Genomic DNA, 18,271 nt, shown 5'->3' on the forward strand with positions numbered 1-18,271 from the left:
TATTGTTGACAAGTGTGAGAACTATTTTTAAAATTTTAAATTATTATTCTGAATTTAATTATTCTGTTTATTATTATAGTATTTGCACATTAAACATATGAAAGAGGTAATTGTTATGTCATACCATACTATGCTATTATTGCTTTTCTTTGAGATAATTGTACATTAGTATATTTGCATTATAAATGCGAAAGTCATTGCCCAGGATGTTGTGATGGGTAAAGAATTATTTATTTTAAAAAATAGAAATGAACTAATACTGTTTTCTGTTCTATTTGATTAACAATGACCATTTGAACATTCAAGTTTTAGGAGATTTTGCCGACTTTTAGGCTAGAGAGACAGAAAGACTGGTAAATGTATATGGGAGGCTGACTTACTTTTTCTACAGCAAAAGCCTTAGTACTTCAGATTAATTCATTTCCTTCTGGCAGTTTTAATAAGGAATCTCAGATTGGATTTTTAAAAGCTTCTAACTTGAGGTTAGAAAGCCAAGCCCAACAAACTGTACACTGAATCTCACCTGCATGACTATACCTTCAAGTGCATTCCTCTTCTCTCTGGATCATCAAAATTTAATATTCCTAACCTGCTACGAAGTGTGCTTCCTGACCTGAGAGGCTGCACCATGCCAGCCAAACACCAGGCCAAATTTCCTGGGCAGACTTAGCAGATGTTCTATCTATAAGTGAAATCAGCCTCAGTTCCTTAAAAGCTCTTCCCTAACTCAATGAGCATCACTCACAAATATGGCCATTCCAGTAAGGCCTTAGTTGTACAATTATTTTATTCAGTTATATTCTGATAAAAAAGGTAGAGTCTATGAACCTATGCTGATAATTATGTTGCCATGTAAAGTAAGGAGAACAGGGAGGTTAGTGAGAGATTTTTAAATGCTTTATTTCATTTACAAAAGTGGAGTTTATTAAGTTGTTACAGTCTGTAGATAGCTTAAGGAAAAAAGGAGGGGGGCTGCCTTAAATACTTAGAAACTAAAGCAATTTTCCAAAGAAACAAAATAAAATAAGACCTTTGAGTTCATGCAGTCAGTCCTGTATAATTAATTCTTGAAGCCCACTACATCTGAAAGTTCTAGAAATCCTGACGGTCTATTGCTTTAGTCTGGAAGTCGTGAAAAATGATTAAATATACAACTACTCTGATAAACTTAAAACTCAGAAATCTAAACCAAATAGTCGAGAGTGTCAATAGTTTGAAGTACCTAATAGACTCCTTTTCTTGAGACTGTCCTTTTTTGTTGAGGACAGTTCTAGCCTGTAGCACATAATAGAGGCTCCAGGCAAGCATCAGAGTAAAACAAAACTATTTGCAGGTGAGAGACTTAATGGCCATAGTTAGTTTAATATTTATAACTTTCATACAAGAAAGGTCTGATGAAAGTTCATAATAAGAACTATTTCCTGAGTCTTGGTCAGTATTTTCCTTGGGGATATAAACAGATCATGGGCAGCTAGGATATCGACAGTTCTCCAGGAACTCCATAAACCCCGTGAAATATTTATCTTACTATTACATTAACTGTATATTCAACCTAGGGCAGGCTGAACTTCTGTTCTGTTTTGGAAACTCTTCCCATGGAACTTTTATTAGTAACACAATAAACATTTCTTGCATCTCTTTCTATAAGGTCTATAAATTGCCCATATTTGTGGTATCACATATAATTTTGAGGTTATTCTTTGATATAGGACTCAGATTTTTTGAAGTTTTATTCTACCTTTTGTTCTTGAAACAAATGGCTTCTAAATGTTTAACTCCAACATAGCATCTTTTTTTTTTTAATTTTCTTCTATCATAGTTTCTTACATAAATCTTGCATTTCTCTACAAACTTTAAAATTAAAAATCTCCAAATGGCTCTAATTTCTGATTATTGATTTATGAAATTTTATATTTCCTCATGAGCTATCATGAATTTAAATATATGTGTATTTTAAATATATATGTTAAATATATATATTTTTTTTTCATTTTCTGATCATGTCACTGTTCTGCTTAATGGCTTCAATGATTATAGTGTCCTCCAACTGACCTGTAAACCTGAATAGTCCCCCATGGGTCTACTGTTAATCACTCTGCTCCAACCAAGCAAGCCTTCTTTCAGTTCACTGAATGTACCAACCTCTTTCCACTCTGAACTCTGTACATTTTGTTGTTCTCCCTCCTAGAATTGTCCCACTCAAACACTCCTTTGCTTACCTTATCAAATCCTTTATCTACAAGTCCACTTAGGAAGGCCTTTCCTAAAGCCTCAAACTGTACTGGTTTTCCTAGTGTATATTTTTTATAGTACTATATATTTACCTACCATGGCACTTAACAAAATTACATTTGAAAAACTATTAAATGTATGATTCCCTTGATAAAATTAAAACTCAGTGAAAATAGAGGTCATCTGTATCTTATTTACTATTATATCTCCAGGAACGAGTTGCAACTAGCACAGTAATATATAGCATATCACAAGGCTTTCACATTTTTCTGAAAAAAGATATCAAATTTATATATAGATATATAATTTTTCAAGTGGCATATAAGAAATTAATATTTTAAAAGATCAATTTAAGAAATTCTTCAAATGAGGAGCAATCTGTCTGTTTACTCATGTTTTAGGCAGTTTTAAACTTTGTTAACTTTCTGGAATTTTAATTTTATTTCACTCTAGTAGAGAAAGAGTTAAAAGAAATACTAAAATAGCGCATATTTGTTGTTTTTTAAATAAACTGTGTTTATATAAATTTGTCAGGAATTTAAGTATGTGTTCTATTATCAAAAATCATAAGGATAAGTAATGGATTTTCTCAGAATTAAAACAGTTTGGCTGATTTGTTTTGTTTTGTTGTTTTTGTTTTATATACTCCTAGTTTTGAGTTTCAAAAAAATTATTTGAAAGAAGAACATTTGCTATTATTTCTTTTTTATTTGCTAGATTATTTTAATTGGTAACGAATAAATAAATTTATATTTTTTACTCTTCTCTCATAGTCATTATGAAAGAGTTAAATAGAGAAGAAGGAAGCAGGGATGGCTAAAGTATTTTTATATTTTTATATCACTGATCATGAGAGTTTATTTATATTGACATAGCACTATACTATGTCTTAGTTCAAAAGAAACCTGGAATGAAAGTTGGAAGAGTACTAAAATGTGCTAGGTAGATGTTCCCAGTCCCATTTTGCTAAAATTTCAACTAGGAGAGGCAAAGGGACATGGCTAACTTTGCACAACTGGAAAATGACAGCAGCTGATTGGTTGTCTTTTTCTTCTGACTTCCAATTTGAGAAATTAGACAAAAATTATTCTTAGATCAATATGCAAATTAGCCATCAAAATGTAACTAATGAATATCTTTTAGGGAAAATGTGGAGCATAGTGGTTAAGAAAACTGAGTGGGAATCTAAGTTTTCTAGTTATGTGACTGGGGACAAGATGACTCATTATTTGTACTTTCATATGCTCAGTGGTAAAATGGAGTAATGCCTGTCTCAGAGGGTTGTTTTGAAGGTGAAAGGATTAATACATATATAATACCCAAACTAGTGCTAGGCACATAGCTTATAGTTAACTTTTATTTAAATATAAGTTTGATTTTAAATTAAATTTACTATTACTATTTTAATACTATTTATTACTATTACTATATTTAATACTATTAGTTATTCCACTACATATATGGTTTCTGAATGCTGACTTTCCAATCCCATCCAAGAGTGTTTCTTTAGAATCTTGTCTGATGGTGCATTGTTTAACATAAAAGTTTCTTGAAATGTTTAATTTAGTTCCACTTAAAAATATGAGAAAGGTAAAAACTATATGTTAAAAATCAAATGACATTTTCCCAGTTTATATTACGTGGTAAATTAAGTAATATCTTCAGTCAATCTCAGTACAAGTAAATATTATTTTTTGTGTCTGTTTAATTCATAATATTTGCTGAATGTTGCTATGAAAACACCTTACTTATCTTTCACGTATGAGGAGGTCTGAGATTTGCCTCAACTAGTTTTCATTTCTAGGATGAGCCAATATCATATTGATCAGTTAGTTTTATTATGTATTATATGGTGTCTGTGCATGAATCTGTGTGACCATTGAATAGAACTTAATATGTTTTTCTGGGATACCTGTGCACAGAATTGAGAAAGAGAGAGAGAAGACATTGATTTAAGGCAAGTTTAATTTAAAAAGTTAGTGAATTTGAGATATATATTAATTTAAATTATAAATTTAATAAATTCATAACATGTTCCAGAATGTGTTTTAACACAATCGATAAAATTCCTTCATGCTTCAGACATTTATATGTATCTACTATGTACCAGGTATTGCTAAGTGGTGGATATTCTAAGGGGAAAATAGTTATTGTCCTCAAGCTTCCAAAACCCAAAAAGAAGTACAGACAAGTAAGCAGACAAGTATCTTTATATTACTACATGCACTAGATGCAGTGAAAGGGGATCAGCAGAGAATGTCATGTCAGTATGTAGAAACTAGGTTAGGAGACTGTTGGTGAAATTTATGAGCTGTTTCGAGCAGTCAAACAGAATAGAAAGGCACAAGAAAGCCATGCAACAACATCAGTAAAAGTTTAAGTAGGAGCAAGACTGAAGCAGTGGAGTGAGATTAAAGTCAGTTGGGAATATTAAACTTCAAATATTAAACCTCTAAAAAACTGGGGCCTAAGGAAATCAATTTAGAGATCATCCATTGATTGGCAAGTTTAATGAAAAATGTGATTTTTCAGTCACTTTAAAATATTATGAACTCTTCAATAAGAAAGACCTAATATTGATGCTTAAATGGCCTTATGTTTTTTTTTTCCTCTATTAATAATGTACCTGAAAGGATACAGATGTGTTATTGTTGATAATCTATATGGATATGTCTTTGCAACTTTTTATAACCATTGATTGTTTTAAGAATGTTTAATTAATGGCTAAAAGTAAATATAAAACATCTGCTTTACACATAGGATGATCTCAGTGAATATGTATTAATTTCATGTAGATAAACTGCTAAAGCAATTCAAAGAAGAAGAAAATGAGGATAGGAGTATATTTTGCCCAGTTTTCTGATGGCTATCTGGTTATCATGCTAGTGCAACCTTTTCCTAGTCCAGAGGCAGATGGAGTGAATACATAGCCTCATCTTGTGATTCTTCAGGAACTGCTGCAAAGAGATGTGGTTAGTCAAGCAAATAGTGACTATGTGCAGTGATCATAGTACTAGGAAGAAACACCAATATTGATACTTCAGTTTCATTCCGTATAATACCAAAATAAAGGTACCGAATAGTATTTTTTTTTTAATTAAAGACTGCTTGGAATTGTAAAAAAAGAAAAGACACTAAATTTTAATTCATTTAAAATATAAACATATAAAACATTTTTATATTTTTAAAATATTTTACTTGATATTTTAAAATATCGAGTAAAGCATAAACTAAAATTTAAGTATTAAGCACATATTTTCCTGATTTAAAATATGACAAAGTAGCATGTAATTTTAAGAATCAGCTATCCAAACAGAATGATGAAAATTTAATCATAAATTTTAAAAGGAAATAATATTATTTAATAGTTTTTTTTAAATGTGAATTTCAAAAAAAAAAATAAAATACATTAAAATATTGTCATCAATGAGTTGCTAGTCTTTTTATTTTCTGAAAAATTTTGTGGCTTTTCAGAAAGCTCTTTGTAACCCTGTCATAGACTAGGCAGTGGTAAGGAGAAAGTTACACTGGACTTCTAACTCCAGATGTTTCTTAATTTTTCTGCAGTCTTATTTAGTAACTTTAAGAGAATCTCTTTAAACAACTTTTTTGTTTTGTTTGGTTTGGTTTGGTAAGGACTTCAGTCTTCTTATTGAGAGGTTGCTACTAGTTCTATTTCAAAGAACATTTTCGTTTCTCCCCTGATCGGACTTCATCTTCTTTAGTTTCATCATGTATAGATAGAGAGTCAAATGCAGAGTGACCTGAATCACTTTAAATACTGTCATATTCATATTTCACTTGTTCAGAAAAGGCTTTGAACTAAAGTAAGAATTATTCTTGCACTAGAAGCTTTTCTCTCTCGGTTGTCATTTTCTTCTTCTTGGGGATTGTAGTGTTACAGAAGAACATTTTCCAAATGAGTACACCTTCATTTGATTTGATATTTTAATGCTGCACATAACTCCCTGGGCATATCTCAAGACATAAATGATTTAAATTTCTTATTTAAAATATACCGATCTAGCAGAGTTAAATCAACAAAAGTAGCAAGGTCTCACCATTATAACATAGCACAGTAGTCCAAAAAACTGAAAACTCATATTGTAATCATAAAACAAATATTCCTCAATACATCAGAGGTTAATGCATAAAGTGAAATGTCAGAAATAATCTAGAATCAATGGGACACATTGATTTGTTTGCTCATTCATTAATTTATTCATTCAAGTTAAACTCATTGTTTCCATGTCAATTTCTGGATATAGATGCCAGTTGGTTATAAGTGGAATTGTGTGAAGGCGAAAAAGTTCATGCCTGATAGCTTTTATATTCTCAGTGAGGTCATCATTTGAGAGCAGAAGGAGTAAGAGGCATTTGAGAAAAAAGTCGAAGCATAAAATAGACATCTCCAAGTATGAAAATGCTAGAGAACCATAGTAGAATATCTAGGCAGTATTGACTGCTCATTTGAGATCTCTAATCAAGACTATAAATTGAATCAGTCTTTTAATTCTGTGACTTTCTAGAAGGGCATGATCAATCAAAGTTTAGAGTTTTGTTAGAATATCTGTCAAAAAGAAGAAAAGATTTTTTTAAATTATGAAATAACTGGTAGAGAATCAATAAATCACTGGTTCTCAAAATTGCACATTGGAATGACCTGGGCAGTTACAAAAAATACTACTAGAAATTGTGGTTGACTTGGTCTTGGTCATAGCCTGGGTTTTGGAATTTTAAAAATCTTTTTGGGTGATTCTTAAGGCTATTAAGTAAAGAGAATTCCAAGAGGATATAAAAGATATATGAATCTTCTCCGGACAGAAATTAAAGAGGGTACAGGAGGGGAATATAGAAGGAAGAGAAGGGCAGTTGAGATACATTTTGGTATGTGGGAAGTTCAACTGTCCATGAATGTCCAAGGGACTGGACTTGGACTTCCCATAGCAAACAAGGCAAAAAGGAATTGGAATGCTCCTGGAGTTTTCCTGTTTGGTATTGAGAAACATTTTTTAAATATATTTTTATAAATAGATAAAATTTAAATCAGAAGTCTTTTCTGTTTTTGTTATATTGTTTGCTCTATTTATAAACAAACTAAAATGACAGAGAATAAACTATGTTTTGTTCATAATGTAGGTCATTGATAGGTGTACATATGTTTTACTACTTTCTTGTTTAGGAATCTCATTACCTTGATGTTAGTCTAGTTTCTATTATGAATAATACCTGTGGAGAAAGAGGTATAATTACAAACTTGCAATTTTCTCTCTCAGCAGTATTATGAAATTTTCATTACTAAATTTGAAGGATTTTCTAAATATGATTATATTGTATTTTGACATTTGAAATTATGTAGGACATTCTTTAATGAATATATTACATTCTCCCTAAAGCCACAGGGAAAGTTGGATGGATTTTGTCCCAAGTGTCAGTCTGCATTTAGTGATAGTTATATTATACTTCAGTGTAAATGTATGATCTTACTTCAGTCTTCCATCTGTGATTGTTTAGTGTCAAACTTGTAAATTCTTTTTTCCTGATAGATAGGAATACAATAAAACTTTAAATATCTTCCTGCTAAGTGCTGGAATTGAAACAGTTATAGGAGGACAAAATACGCTCTCCAGAACAGTAGGAGTGCTAATTTTGGGCATTTTCTCTTAGCTTGTGGAGGCAAGTTTACTGAATGTAACATGACTAGTAGAAGTCTATAAAATTGAGCTGTGAAAAACTGCAGAATTCTCAATAGGAGCAGTTGTAAATGGCTTGAAGCCCTGTTGAAAATGTTCAGAGACACAAATAGCATCTATTTTAAATGGCATAGACTTAAAAGTAATGGCCCTGATTTGATTTATAGCACACTGATAACCAATTTTAGCTGGCATTTAATGAGAACTTAACATGAATATGATATTCTGCTAAAAAGGAAGTGCTGCTGTAATTACCTGGAGAGCCTTAAAATATTGAATCCTGAACTCCACACCAACCATTCGGGCTAGAGCCATTGAGCATGAGGCTCTAGCAATAGCACTTTTAAAAAGTCTCACCAAGTGATTTTAATTTGTGGAGACACAGCATAGAGACCCACTGTTGGAGGGAAATGGACAAATGGAGGTTGTGCCAGAGACAGGTCCAGACTGTGCTGGAATCACTGGAAACTAGCTGATGGAATTCCCTGTCCTCTCCCCATGAGATTTAAATATCTATCAGTACTAGAAATGTTCTTTCTACCAAGTTAATTTTCACAATAGAACCTCCAAAGCCTTGTTGATGATTATGATCTGGGAGAGGAGTCACATTGGAGAAATTCATTTTAACCTAGTAGAGAACATTTCTGATGTAAAACTCACATTTTTCTCTCACATTGACCAAATTGGATATATCATACCCTTTACAAATAGGAAAAGGATCTACTAATAATCTGGATGTTGAGTGGGAAAAAGCAACTGAACTCATCTTTCCTTAATTATTTCAGCCTTTGTCTCAGGGTAAGATACTTGTATGGTTCCTGCATTTCTTATATGGTTGTCAATGTGTGTGGAGTTAACTTCTCCTTCTGAACTATTTACTATTTAGCTGGGCTGACCTCCTACTGAAGTTACAAAGAAAAAGTTAAAGCAGTAGGATGAGACCCACTGCAGCTGCTCAGTCAGTCCCCACTAAGTCAGGTCTACTGCTCTCTGGTCTTTGCCTCTAAGCCTTTTACACCAGAAAGAGGAACTTTATTCTCTTTGGTTTATTTCTATAAAACCCTATCAGAAAAATGGAGATATTAATTATTACTGTTAGTTCAGTCATTTTTTTTTCATTAGAGAGACTTCCCAGGAAAATAAAATTGTTTTTCTATGAAGGACATGCTAACCAGTGCAATATTATCCCTCATGTGTTATGTGTGGATTTTATTTTATTTTTTATCATTTTTATTATTTATTTATTTGTTTTTATTTTTATTTTTTTATCGCCTACAGCACCTGGTCTTCCTAGGTGGTCTCCCATCCAAGTACTAACCAGGTTCGACCCTGTTTAGCTTCCGAAATCAGACGGGATCGGGCGTGTTCAGGGTGGCATGGCTGTAGACTTATTTATGGATTTTAAACTAAAGCTTACCATTTAGGGCACTGACCTTTCTCTTAGAGAATGTATATAATCATATCATGATAAACAACGATAACTCTCATGCACAGGAAGACACTTGATCTTCTTTTCATTTCTATTTCCTCAAGGTGAGATAGTCAGTAATAGAACTTTCCACTTGGAGGCTACATAGCAGGATTCTTAATCTAACAAACCAATAAAGTAGTCCTGGATCTTAGAATAAGTCCCAGTGAAAAGAGTACAGTTATTTGGAAAATTAATATTTGAATTTTTTGCTCTTAGGCTACTACTACTACTTCTGCTGCTGCTACTACTACTACTACTACTACTACTACTATTACTACTACACACACACACTATATATATACAGTAGTGTATATATAGTATATATCTACTGTGTGTATGGATGTGTGTGTGCATACTCTATGAATATATATTTACATATTATATGAATATATGAATGGACTCACTATCCACGTAGCCCTGGATTAGAAGGAGATTCATAGTATATAAACCTCTCCAGCTCCATTGAGTGGTAGTTGGTTGAGTTTGCAGAATGGAGGTAATATGTATTTTAACATTATTTAGAAATACAGATATTTTTATCAAATCCTCTTTATTACTTTATTACCTAGCATTTTGGAATAACTCCAAAGCCTCACTTCCTATCTATGAGGTTCAGTGTCCTTCAAAAGATTCTTCTAAATCCAAGGTATCAGCTGGGTCCAGAATCCTCTATCAAGCTGCTCATTTTCCTAAGGAGAGAAAAATAGGATGCTATAATAGGAGATGTGAGTAAAGATAAATTAATATACAATGAGCATTATCCCTGGACCTGAACCTGTATTCCTAGAGTTCCACCGTTAATTAAGTCTCCCTGATACAATCCAGATACCCACCTAAGTGATAACCTCATCTTATTGGTGGAATCGTCTTAAATGAAATGCCAGTAAATGAATACCATCCCCTTCTCCCCCACCTGCCCCATGGTATGAGTTTTCTTCATACTTTACAATATTTCTGCTATGTTGTTAGGCTCTTGAATCATTTCTCACCTTCACTAATTCCATCCTCTCAAGTTTTACTATGTAGGAAGTCATTGTTTGATTCAGCTTCTAAGGACTATTCATAGGTTTCCAGAGGTTACCAAGAAACCTATAGATCTTTCCTTCAAAAATAATTGATCAGAGAGTTTGTCTCAAAGGCTGAATGGCTGTCTCTTCTAATGTTATTCAAGCAGGCCATAAAGATCCTTATAATCATAGCATGTAAAATGTGATTGATTATATATTGCCATAGCTTGTAACCTATATAGCTGTCATTTCTTGGAATGTGGTGGTAGGTCTTCTAAACTCAAATATTCTGCTCTGACATTTCTTCCGAGCAACTTGCCAACAGGAGACTACAAATTTAGAAGATGGATTTCTCTGCTGTAAACTTTAGATCATTATCTGAGTCCTACTTCTCCACCCTCAGCTCGTACCATCTCCCTCTAAAACAAAGCAGGAAAGTTAACAATATACACTACCCTCAGTTAATAGTAGAGAGATATTTTCTTAGTTCCTTGCAAAATATAGTAATTTTTCCTTTTTCTTCTACACTGGAGAGAGATAAGTTTCTCTTTGGGATTACATTTTCTTTGAGGGGTTGGGGAAATGCAGATTATTTGGGTGACTTGTCTTAATGTGACAATCATTGATCATACTGTTCTAACAACAGCTACAATATCTTGAACATCTACCCTTATCAAGGCAGCATGCTAAATGAGTTGCAACCCTGAGAGGTAGGAATGAGTATCTTCATTTCACACATGAAGAAAATGAAAGTTTAAATTGCTTGTTTAGGTTAATACAGAAGCCAGAATTTGAACTCGGCTTTGTCGGACTCCAAAACACACTACCCTATATAAGCCAATATTATTATTTTAAATGAAACGAATGTTAACATTGGCAGTGATGACTATAAATATCCCTCTGGAGCAGGGATCCCAAACTCCCAGGCCGTGGACCAGTAGCAGCCTGTGGCCTATTAGGAAATGGGCTGCACAGCAGGAGGTGAGCGGCTAGCAAGTGAACGAAACTTCATCTGTACTTGCAGCCATTGCCCAGCATCAGCATCACCGCCTCAGCTCTACTTGAAATCATCAGGCATTAGATTCTGATAGGAGCACCAGTACCTGTTGCCAAAAGGGTTGAATCAAAGAGGAAAACAATGAACCAAATTACAGAGAAAGTAATTTATTTCAAAATTTTGAGTCAGTCTTACAAATTTCTTGTCAGTCTCCTTTGCTCACTTCATTCTACAATGATTCATCCCTTACTGCTGTGTCAAGTACCAGCCAAGGAGTTGGGTAGCAAAAGAGAAGACCTAGCCATTAGCTCCTGGAACCCTCTGGCCAGGGAGGAGACAGACAATGCCAGATAGATTTAGGTGTGTTAGGTGGTAAATGTCGCCTTCCAAATCTGCATTGAGCACTGTGAGTACTTGAAAGAAGTACACTGAACTAATACTTAGTGGAAGAATTGGTGGGCTATCAGGGTTAAGTTTCAAGTATCCCTTTCCTCTGTATTGGGAACATCTGTGAGCATTCTCCACTGGAATGATGGCTAAGCAAAGCTAAGGTGAAACAGAATGAAGGGTACATTAGCTTAGAACATGAATGATCAGAGAAAAGGCTGAAGATAGAAGCAGAGGCCAGGTCATAGAAAGCTATTGAAGGATTTTACAGATTGACAAAGTCAGATGCGCAGTTTAGATATGTTACTAAAAATGTGAAAGATAGATTTGAGGGAGCAGTCACCTCAAACTAAATGTAGCATTGCAAGGTCCTCTGCCACCAGATTTCTTTAAAATCATAAGTATAAATACTTTCCACACTATTAACCACATCAATCAATAAATTAGATATATTCTCTGCAGATGCGTTCAAAATCATCTACTTCATTTTTTAAATAAGATTTTTCTAAAGATTATGAGGAAAATAAAATTACCATTTTACAAGGCCACATAAATACTGTGATTCCTCTGGTCATTAACTCAAGTGAAAAGTGATATTTACCTGTTAATTCTGCCTAACTTATGTAGTATCAAATAAAATATATCATTATTTAGATGTTATTTTTACTGAATATTTATATCCTAAATAATTGAATACTTGAATACTGTTTTTTTTGTTTTTTTGGTTTTTTGTTTTTTTCTGTGTGGGTCGGGTCATGTAAGAGATGTGTTTCTTTATGCAAGTTTGAATCAACTTCTGCATTTTATTTCATAACTCAAAAAGTATCTAGGTACCTGATTTAAGCAGATTAAAAAATACAAAGTAGTATAGGTATAGGTTTCCCCTGCTATCCAAAAGTAGAGAGTTTCTGTGAAAGCTTTTATACACAGAAATGAATAAAATGAAGAAGCAATTACCATTAATACATATGGAAAAAAAATTGAGTATTCCTAGACTCAAAAAATAACCTACCAAATCATAGCAAATATGCTTAGTTATGTCTACTTTTACACTAAATGTAACACCCTTATGAGCTCTCTTAGACTTTTCTGATTAGGACATGCTAACACATGCACACAATAAATCTAGATTAAGCACATATGCTCACAGACACAGTTCAAAACTTTGGTGGCTTAATGCTGAGCTGCTGAGTATAGTTCTTGGGAAAGGAGCTTGGTGGTGCCACTTTTCTGATAGGGGTTCATGTTGCCTGTATAATATCTCCCTGCAAAACAAATGAACACCATTCTTGCTTTTGCCTTTTTATTTTTTGTAAAAGAAAAAATCCTCTTCAAATTCAGTTTGCAAAAACAGGTACTAATGTAGGTCTTTCATAAAACCGAAGGGACATAACTAGAGCTTTGAAAAGTAGAGAATACCTGTATAACTCACATTATTCAGTAACTATCATTTGGAAAAGTTTTCTTTAATTTAGAGTTTGTAGAATGAACAATTTGTGGTGAAGTTGAAAAATGTGCTATTTTTAAAAATTCTGTAATATTTCAAAGAATTACCACCTGGTTTATCTTCCATGAAAACCTTTTCATATAATTAAATTGCTTCAAGTAAGTTATCCCTGCAGAAGCATAAATTACAAATATAAAAAAAAAACAATAGTATAAATAATCAGTTCACAAGTATATTGTAGAAATGCCAACAATGCAATATTTATTTCCCCTTTAAAAATGCATTTAGGAAATCTATCGACAGTTAACTAAAAAACATATACCTTAACCTTAAAAATATATGTCAACTTTCAGTTTTTATACAGGAATTTTATAGCTTGGGAGACACAAACCAGAAACAGCTTTGCAGCTTGATTACACACCATTATATAATAGACTATTATAAATTACTTTTGGTAAAAAAAAAAAAAAACATAGGTGTTTGAGATTTACCAACACTAACAAAACCAATGTCATTCAGATGTTCCATTTTGAGAAATACTGAGATGACCATTTTGTGATGAAAGGATGTGACGACAAAAATAAGTTTTAGAACTAGATAAGCCACCCATTTTCAATATTTTAATCATATGTACATTATACTTCATTATATTTGCATCATGAATTAAAATTTCGTACTCGATAACAAATTAATAAGGTAGATAGCAAATGTATTATGAAGTTGTTATACTGAGTTTTCTTATAGTCTCTCTTTCCCACCACAGTAGTCAACCTTAATAACATGTTTCCACAAAGAGGAAGACATCCAGATATCTTGTGTTATTTTAATATATTTTATATAGTTTAAGTAAAAATATTAATTATATTATGTGGTTAAAACTTAATTCTACATTTTATATTTTCCTTACTTTACTTTGTCTTTATTATAATGTAAAAATGCTGTGTACTTAAAAATATTTTTTAAAGCTCAGCTTATTTTATGCCTATCTATAGACTTTAAAATAATGTATGACACAAGAACTTAATTATTACATGTTGAACAAATAAACAACCCCAGTACATTTTGAAAAATCCATTTATTGACTTTTTAAAAGGCATTTTATTTATTAAAGCAAGAGTCTTCTGAAAGGTATGTGAACCAATAAGAATCTCTCTCTTTCTCTGTCTCTCTGTCTTCTAATTAGGAGGCTTTTAAATCCCATGTGTATACGGGGTTTCTTATAAATGAGAACAAATAAATATTAGCAGAGTAAATAAAAGTAGTCAGATATGTTCTTTTGCTTGTAAAGTTGGAAAGCTACTGTTATGATATTTGTTAGTCTCTCCCAACATTTTTGGAGCCAGACTTTCTTTGATAGCTCCTATGAAGACAGATGGGAACAAAATCCTGGGGGGTAGGGTGGGGGGTGGTGATCACATGGACCTGGTAGGCTCCCTTTATATACCCTTTGAAGATGTGAAATCAAACAAATTTCTTGACCTAATCCAGACAGCCTTCTATACACAGAGCAAAATGTGTGCACCCATTTTCAGCAACCTGTGTACCTTCATGATTTCATAAACATTCCTTATTGATGCATTGTCATTGGTGATGATATCACTACTGGGTGGGGGGGATAAAAATGGATTGTTAAGGGAGGGCAAAAAAGAGTCTTAAATATTACAGTAATTATTGTTCTGCAGAGTATAACAGGATATAAACACATATGAAGCAGTGCTGTAGTATTTAAATTTCATGAGGTCGAAGCAATTAGGAAACAAATGTCTTAAAAGGCTCCTGAGTGTGCGTGTGGCGTGTGTTTGTGTAGGGTGAGGGGAGTAGGTGGCGGTAGAGGGGAAATAATAACAAAAAGATTGAGAAATACTATATTATTCATTATCACTTCTGGAACATCTACTCAGGTGTTGCCTGCTAGTTTCTGATTATCTCTAAATATTATCTCGAAGATAATCATTTGTTTCTTGTTTGATGTATAGATTTTACTTTTAAGATTGACAGATATGATTTTCCTCCTGGCCCAGCCATTCCCATGTAACTAAATAGATGTTCTGTTGCGTAAAATAAAACAAAGACTTTGGCCTCATATTCTTCCTAAGGGCAATATTGGGGAGAGTTCTTATTCCCTTGGAAAATATTTCTCAAGTAGTTAAAAATGAACAGACTTAACTTTTTAAATGTCTTGAAAGTGAAATAAAAGTCTTCAGTGACTACCAGCCTATTATCCAACTTAGTTCTTTCATTCTTCTTCGCTTTTTTTCCCTTCCTTTGCCAATATATGCTGCCCCCGACTAAATGAGGGCAAGAGTTGCCTGAGCTAATATAGCATCAAAGGCTGGACCGCTTAAGATAAAGAGCTGAAAGTTTTAAATCTAATTACCCTTTCTATAGACACCTATCAGTTTTTGAGTAAAAAACAAGGATATTCATTCATTTTTAATCAGTTGAATTTAAGGCTACATTTTTAAATTGGAAAAAGTATGAATATCTCTATATTTTGATATGCATAGTATGAAAATTATTTTCTTGGAGAAGAAAATAATGTACTCCTTATACACATTAGCATTTAATATATTAAAATCCATTTGTAGAAACATTTTTGTTTCCTTAAATCATAGTTTCTATCTATGTAACCTTGAGTACACACAATCCTTGGCTTTTTAATGAGTCAAGAATATTTTCATCAATAGTATCTCTTTTGTCTTAAAAAGATTACTTGGAAGAGGCAGATATAATTATTATGACTTAACATGTAAAATATATAAGTCAATAATTTTAATATAAAATATAATTTTTGTATTTTTAATAATTAGCAGAAAATTTGCTTTTTTCTGACTCTTAGCAAAAGATATTTTATACCAAACAGTACGTCTTCTGCAACTTGATGATATATGTTAGTGATACCTAAGTTATTTTGTTTTTAAATTATAGTTAACTAAAACAATGTCTCCTTTTATAGTGTGGCTAAACATGCAATATAAATAGTAAACACTGGACTGGAGATCTTTTCACCATGATTTTGGCACACATTTTAATTATTTCTACAATTACAATAAAATTACTAGGAAAAGAATCTGAGAAAATATTTAAAAATGTAAAAACATTTCTTTAAAATGCACATTATACAAATGAAGAAATGTTACTAAACTGTGAAGCTAATTACTGTTTTATTGATTTTTCCTCTACTTTGTTAGACTTTATTATAGTAGTTATGTTTGCTAACCCTGCTTTCTCGTACTCTATTCACCACGCAGACCCTTGTAGGTTTCCTGCTGCGCTCTCTATAGTTGCAACACTCTGGTTTCCAAGGTCATCATTGATTAGCAGGTTTCTGCACCCACACTGGAACTCTGTCGATCACCTGTTTCAGTTTGACTTTCCTCGTGTTTTCCTTCCCACTCTTCTTTGTCCTATCAATCATGATGCCTCCCGCCCCCCAATTTCTTCAGCCTCCTTCTTGTTTCTCCTACTGTGTATCTATTCCCTCAGATGTTATTCTGGGCATATTTTCTCTTTTTTTCCTATTCTTTCTTTCTCAGAAATCTCATCTACTTTTACACTTTGGCTGTGTCTCTACTGTAGGTAATTCCCAAATAAATATCTCAAAATCCAACCTTTTGCTCTTAACTACAAACATAAATTTTGAAGTTGCTTGTCTAGGATCTCTATCTTGCTGGCTCCTCAAAGTCACTGAATCCAAAACTGAAATCATCCTCCCTATAAATCATGATGCTTTTTTAAAATGATTATTATTAGTGTCATCATCTCTATTTGAATAACCAGTTGAACCCAGAGTCATTTCAATTGCCCTTTTCCTTTCCTTGTACTTAGCATTCACCAAATAACCAAGTCACAACATCCTATTTTTCATGTCCCTTTTCCTATATACATTCCCACCAAATTTTCTATGTATATTGCATTTATTTAAGCTTTTAAAGTTTATAAAGCATTTTTGTATGCATAATTTCACTTAGTACACAAATGTACAAACTTAGTTAGTTCCTTTTTATAATTTTCATTTTGTGACACTGTAATATAGTGGGTAAAAGAGTTCAGATTTAGAGACAGTCTACCTAGATTCTGATCATGGCAGCTTTACTTCCTAACTATATCATATTTGGCATATTAATCTTTCTGTGCCTCACCTCCATCATCTGAGAAATGGAGATTATAATGATACCTATTTTACTGGGCACTTTATTTTATTTAGTGATGTTAAGAATTTGGAATGATGCTTTGTACATAATAAATGTTTGATAAATGTAAGTTCTTACTATATTACAATCAGGGAAAGCTACACAGCTTGCATATTGTAGCTATAGTTACATACTGTAGGTAACAACCTAAGTCCTAAAATTCATTACTTTCTTCACTGTGTAACACATGATTTTTCCTATTATCTAATTTCTATAAGAGATATTCTTTATTTAAAAGAGTATACTAATTTATAGTCAGAACGTTATTTGAAAGCGTAAAACTGTACAATAGAATTTGTAGTTATTTATCAGCAAAGTTTACCTTCTTAGTCTGTTTCCACTCTGTGCTCCCACTATTCCTATAAAGTTTTATTTTCTTTTTTAACAGATCCTAGGAATAGTGTGAAAGTAAATATGTATGTATTCCTGGTTGCTGGTTTAGAATGTTTGCTAGGTTATGAATATTTGGATATTCATGAGTCTTGACAGCTGTCACTTGGAATGTTAAAAGTTTTGTTTCCCCCCCAAATACAGACACATTTAATGATTCTTTGTAAAGTTGCAAGAAGTTCGGGGAAAACTTTGACAAATTTGTTTTATACATTCGGGTACCAGTTTGCAAGAGATTCAGTTAACTACTGTGCCATAATTCTGGATGCTTATTTTAATCTTCTTTTTAGTGTAATTAGAGCCTCTTGAAAATTTCTTTACTCTTTATGCAAGCTATAGCATTTCTGAATAGCTTTCTTTATACTATTTAAAATTTAGTGCATTATGTTCATTTCAAATTAAGTTACTAAGATATCTATTCTATAATAATAACATATTTTGTATTGTTTCCCTC

The 18,271-nt window shown here is 32.6% G+C and overlaps 1 protein-coding gene and 1 non-coding gene across 2 annotated transcripts in view; one reads left to right on the forward strand and one right to left on the reverse strand.

The window, feature by feature from the left end:
* The window catches only part of GBE1 (1,4-alpha-glucan branching enzyme 1), a 239,461-nt gene that overhangs the window by 178,029 nt on the left and 43,161 nt on the right, over positions 1-18,271 (forward strand). The gene's annotated exons all lie outside the window — the stretch shown is intronic.
* LOC120615345 (5S ribosomal RNA) lies at positions 9,195-9,313 on the reverse strand. The gene has a single exon (XR_005656242.1). It is a non-coding gene; the product is annotated as a 5S ribosomal RNA (ribosomal RNA).

The sequence above is a fragment of the Pteropus medius genome, unplaced genomic scaffold (genome assembly GCF_902729225.1).
Source record: "Pteropus medius unplaced genomic scaffold, Ma_sr-lr_union100, whole genome shotgun sequence".
Taxonomy (NCBI): domain Eukaryota; kingdom Metazoa; phylum Chordata; class Mammalia; order Chiroptera; family Pteropodidae; genus Pteropus; species Pteropus medius.